Below are 6,235 nucleotides of genomic sequence, written 5' to 3'. Positions count from 1 at the left end.
TCTCTCTCTCTCTCTCTCTCTCTCTCTCTCTCTCTCTCTCTCTCTCTCTCTCTCTGTTAATTTCCTTGGCGATCGACGCGGACCCACGGAGGAAACTGGCGGCTTTGTCTTGACAGGAGGGAAGCGATTCGGGGATTTGTGAATGGGGTACATTATGAGCAAGGAAGGGGGACAACAGGCGGCATTCCTGTGCCAGGTGCACACACGCGCGTAGTCCGCTGCGCAGGTGAAACTGTTGTGCGCCTGATAACTGCAGATAATGCGCTGCTACCGCTCACCGCCTTACCCGGTGGCAGCGGCGGCGGCGGCGTTCGTTTTTTCTTCGCCAAACGAGTTTTTGTGAATGAAACGTCCGGACGGTTGCGCGTCGGGGGTGGGGCAAGACCAGGGCCATCATCGCGGCCCGTGGCTCATACGCGTCGATCGAGGTGGATTTATGTGAATAGTTCCTGCGCACCGCTTCAAGGGTAGCGTGTAGACTAACCCCAGGGTCGCAAGTCGCAAGTCGTTGGAAACATGGTGGGGTTTCGGCTGTTGTCAGTCTAGGTAGCGTTTGTAATTGCATTTTCTTGCCCGCACAAAGAATTATGGGCTCTCAGTTGCGCCAGAAATGAGAGATTATTTTTACGGTGGAATTATAGCTGTGGATGTCATCGTTACTTACATGCCGCTAAGCACTGAAGTACCTGCGTGCGACCTCTCTCCTTCTCTCTCTCTCTCTCTCGCTCTCTCTCTCTCTCTTCCTCTATCGCGCTCGCTTTTTCACCCATTCTCCCTCACACGTGCTCTTTCTCCCTCTCTCTCTCTCGCTTCCTCTCTTTCCCTTGCTCGCTATTTCTGTTCCCCCCAACTTTTCTCGTTCTCTTTCGCTCTCTCTCTCTCTCTCTCTCTCTCTCTCTCGCGCTCTCCCGCTCCCCTTTCACTATCCCTCCTTTCGCGCTCCCCTTCTCATCCCCCTCTCTCTCTCAAGTACCGTAGCCATGAGCGCTCTCTCTATAATTCAGTTTTTGCGCTGCTCCGTACTTCAGGCGGCGGGAAATTATTTACCGTAATAAATAAATCTTTGCGCTCCTAATTTAACCGATTATCGCTGTTGGCGGATGCGCTTACAAGGCAAACAAGCGCGCGATACGTGGGCGCTGTCTGAATCTGCCGATACCACGCTAAGACTGCGGATTTTGTGACTAAAATAATGTAGGCACGGGTGCGAGCGACGCGAGATGCATGCGTGGGTCTCATCCACACTAACGCAGAGATGCTAAGGGGGTGGTATGTGTTGATAGAAGCGCGGGGGATGTTATTCTAGACCGTATATTGAATACATCGACTATACGTGCCAACATGAGCGAGTGAAAACACGTTTGTTTTCATTCGCTACTGGTACCGTAAATAGCTATGCATTATTGGTTGCATCATTATTTATCTATAGTAATAAATACCGAGAGCTCATAAATATGAGTTAATTCTTGACGAGACCATTCATGATATCAAGAGCTAATAAATACCGGTGTTTATTATGTGTTATTTAGGTGTTTATTAGCTCTTGATGATATATCTATGCGCAATCCATCTATATACGTCTATAATAGAGACATTAATGATGTCGTACTGATGTGGAGAGGGAGGTAGCTGAGTCGGAAAGGCTTACTGTCGCAAGCTGACTTCGACCGACGTTGTCTTTCTACGTAGCAGAATCAGACACACACGTGAAATGACGCATCGACTTCATTGTGACTTTTCCTCTCCTCCGATTATTCACAGCCAGAGAGAATGCGGACAATGAGAAACGCGTCTGTGCGTGTCCTTTGGTATTTCTGTTCGCATCATCATACTGTCGTGATCATTATTACGGTCGGAAATTAAGGAAGCCGAGAAAGGCTCATTTCAAATTCGAAATGCGAATTTCTAACGATAACGATAACGATAACGATTCGTTATGCATAGCTAACGAAAGAAATCCGTAATTAAATTGGTCAGCCGATGAGTTAAAAATAACACAATCTGATTGCTTACAATAGTTCCTTAAATGTCGAATGTCGCAATGAGCTCTCTGAACTTCCCGTAGAAACACAAGAAGTACTCTCTTCCCGCCGCACTGCTCTCCTGTAGCTATCCTGCCTGTTACCCATTCCATCCTCAACGCTAACCGCAAGACTGCATGTGAAGCGTGCAGGGGGCACGTGCTACAAAGTTTCAGTGCTTTCTGGAGAAGAAGACGAAGACTGTAAAAACTACTATACATGCACCAGCTGCAGCAGAAATCTCCGCGTTGGGTATACACGTATCTGGCGTTCTCAGTATACGCAAATATTCCCCCATGCTGCTGCTATCGATGACGGGTTAGTCGATATTTCTACCAGCGGGCTGGTGGATGCCCATCCGCTGGCAGTTTGATGCACGAGACCCGTAAAAACCCCGTATCAATCCCGTTGAAATCAAATATGCACTTACACATTCAACAAACCTTAAAGTGATTACGTCACCGTAAATAGTAAAAATAAAAATATATATTTCCACTTTTTCACAATATGTAAGTAATTCTGTCCCTATGGCAAAACCTTCGTCTAGCAGTCTTGTTAGAATCACTGAGGCTCCAAGCGCCTTTGCCGCACTGTCGGCGTCAAGTCAGGATACCGACGACAGTTTCCTGTTGACGGCTGTGACATATCGGAGCAGGACAAGCCCAGATATGTCATTGAAATCCCCAATAATAGCAGGCTCACGTTTGCCCGGTGATGACGAAATAGTAGGTTATGAGGAGGCATTCACCTGAAATGTGAGCACTCGCCAGCCACAAGCGCCGTGGTTCGGAAACAATAAACCACTTATAGCACGGGATATTTCGCCAAAATAAACGACCTTTTGTTCTCATAATTATAATTATACCCATTCGAATTTTCAGCGAAAAAAACTTTTTGCGAGAATAGCGAGAGCCGACGTGTGATTTGATGGGTCGTTCTAATGAGAAACATCTGTATTGCATAGAGGCCGTACAGTCGTGAACGATGGATTGGGTTGATTCTGTCAACGTCGCCATTTTAAATCTTCTACGCTTCGACGTCGGCGTGTTTAATTTCGTGACGGCGGCGGCAATCCGACGACAGCAGCTGACAAGGAGATTTACGTTTCGTCTGCTGAAACACAACCAGCTGATTGATCGGGCGATTCACCTGAGCAGATGTGAACTGCAGCGACTGCAGTGTATATGCTCTGTTCTTCGACCCCCTCCTACGGTACGGTCGGTTCGCCACCCTTCCTCATTGCAGCAATTTTCTGCTACGAGCGGCGCTTACCTGCGCATTAGACTCGGCGCAGATATAGGGGGTAAAGAGGAGTGGGGTGTAGGAGTGGGGAAGGGCAATGGTACAGCCGGGAGAAACCTTGCTGTTTGGTCAGCAACCCTGAGAACTAGCGGCGGTGGCCGAGCAACGTGTTTGTTGTAGTAGCGCTAAGCTGTAGCAGAATTCGCCAGCTACTGCCGTTTGACACCGACGTGCCAATGCCCAGTCAGTACGAATGCTAGACAGATGATAACCAGCAGGCCTCGCTGAAAGTTTCTGCTAGCGGTTACCGTGGGAAGGTCGCGAAGTGTCGGCAAATATCTGTATGTAAGCGTCCAGCGAGGAAAATTCCGAAGTTGACCTTAACAGACCGGTGTTCGTTACATAAACATGGTTTGGATGTATAGCTACCACTGATCGAAGGCAACCATCAAAGTGTCCTTTATAGACAGGTTGAACAGTCCGCTAACACAGGTTTGAGTGTATACGGACACCAATGATATCGGTCAAGAAACCCTGAGTGGACCGGCCCCTGTGGATTCCCCTGTCGAACAGAGCGGATTCGTGTATTTAGCTCCTAAAATGAGCCTAACTGGGTGTCAAATCGCCAGTTCCCACTTAGCTGACAGAGACCGTGAACACACCGTGATGAAATGACGGCGAAATTCGAGCTGGTATCGGCGGTGGTTATACGAAAATGGCGTGCTGCGGATATCCGCGAGTGTCCAATCTCGTTTCCTCTCTTCCGTTCTCTTTAGTAGTCTCGCCTATCGATACAATCATCAATTTCCCCACTACTAAGTGTAGTACTAATGTTGCCCCTCTGGCGTTCATTGTGACTTTACTGTTTTACAAAATAATACACTGCACTACCGCACGGGAGAGATCTTTATACCATGTACTCCTGATATTATTAACACTATACTACAATTTCCCCCACTACAGAGTGTAGTACTAATGTGGCTCCTGGCATGACTTTACTGCTTTACAATACACTACGCTACCGCATGGGAGATCATGTCTATATTAGGTACTCGTGATATTATCAAGAGTCCATAAAAGACAATGTTATATTATGGACTCTTGATATTATCAGGAGTGAATAATGATAGATCTATTATAATAGTAAATTAAGTATCTAATTATAATAATAAATCTATTATTATTCACTCCTAATATTATTTAATCTATTATTATTCACTCCTAATATTATTAACACACGCTTTTACAATACTAGCTTCTCACGCTACCCGCTGCTGTGAATGTGATGTTCCACTTTATGCATTGATATATAGAGTACATCTGTCTTTAGTGTATAACAGCTAGTAGTATGGTAGGCGTGTGAGCTTTTGAAAGGAAAGCAAGTTGACGTGCGGTTAGTTACACGAGCCTAGCGTCGGCGATGTTTGTAAATTTACGATCATCTTTTGATACTGGCCCTGTTCTCGAGATCGCGAGTGTGTGTACGCGGAAGCAGCACCGCACAGCACCGCGCGACGCATCTGTAACGGGAGCCGCTTCGAAAGAAAAACAAAACATGATCGTACATGAAAAAAAGAAAGAAAAAAGAAAACAAGAGTACATTTACAATGATTACTGTCACGAGCCTTGTGTCAGTCGCCGTGAATCATCTCGTTTTCGTAAACAAGAGCAAGCAGACAAGGCTCCGTAGCTGTAGCACATGTAATGACAGGGGGAGGGGGAACGACTCGCTGCTCAGTGAATGCAGCGGACAGGGAGAGTGACCACCTGCATGCTGGCACGCTCAGCCTCCCGCTCGCTCGCCTCATCTGCATAACCCGTGTTCGCGTGATCTGACGACTATGCGAGTGGAATGAAATCGTTCACTGGGATTTTCCGTGCTTATAGCGCGCACGCACGCGCGAACGCGCGAACGCACGCACGCACGCACGCAGTCGCTGCGGTATATATATATTCTGTCTCTTGTTTAGGCGCCTAGAGCATGCATGCATGCGGCCTGCGGCAGGCGCTAGACGGATGAAGGTTGATGTTTGCGTGGAGCAGAGTCATAGAGGCTACTAGCTCTACCGGTGTAGCTCCTATGCTCCGGGTGATGCTCCATTAGGAACGCTCCCGCTACAGGGGAAAGGGACAATACATTGGTATAGAGCTACGAGACAGTGTAGCTCGAGAGCATCGGTGATTTGATGCCACCCTCTCGATCTGTTACTCGAAATTTAGTAAATATAAGTTGCGATTTACATTAAACCTTCTATGGAAGGATCACTCAAGGAGAATCCCCCCCCCCGGGGGGGCCCCAAAAGTGTCCCGTATAGATAGATGTCCGTTTAACAGTGGCGGTATCACTGCTTAACTGTCACTTACGGGAAGAGCCAGAAGTTTCCTTTATAGATAAATATCGGTTTTACAGAGATGTCAGTCTGTCTGTTAACACGTCCTGTTTGCCTGTGCAGACGTAGTGTATGAGTAACGCGATATATAGCAGTGTTTCACTACAGATGCCGCTGCGGCGTTAGGGATTGTAAAGCATTATTCACACATGTGCCAGTCATTCTTGTGGTTAAGCAGTGACCACAATACCCTGCAATTCTGCAAAGTTACGAGAGGGTCTAGGATCTCGTAACGTTAAGAGGATATTTGCTAGGAGTTTTCATTCTCGTAAATTTACGGTATTTCTGTCAACGGTCTACGAGTCAAACTTAATGTTAATGAAGAACACAAACTTGAACATTCCATTGGGTGACCCTTACGCACATGTTTGATAGGAATTCGATGTTCATTCGTGATTATACTGATTAACAAGTCTTATGCGCGGGTATCAAGATAGATAGATAGAGAGAGAAAGAGAGAGAGAGAAAGGGGGCGAGAGCACGCGCGAAAGAGAGAGTGAGAGAGAGAGAGAGAGAGAGAGAGAGGGAGGGGCGAGAGCACGCGCGAAAGAGAGAGAGAGAGAGCGCGCGAGAAAGCGAGAG

Source organism: Priapulus caudatus, unplaced genomic scaffold (genome assembly GCF_000485595.1).
Source record: "Priapulus caudatus unplaced genomic scaffold, Priapulus_caudatus-5.0.1 Scaffold123, whole genome shotgun sequence".
In the NCBI taxonomy this organism is placed as follows: domain Eukaryota; kingdom Metazoa; phylum Priapulida; class Priapulimorpha; order Priapulimorphida; family Priapulidae; genus Priapulus; species Priapulus caudatus.
The sequence above is the reverse complement of the archived record's forward strand: the minus strand, read 5'-3'. Positions refer to the sequence as shown.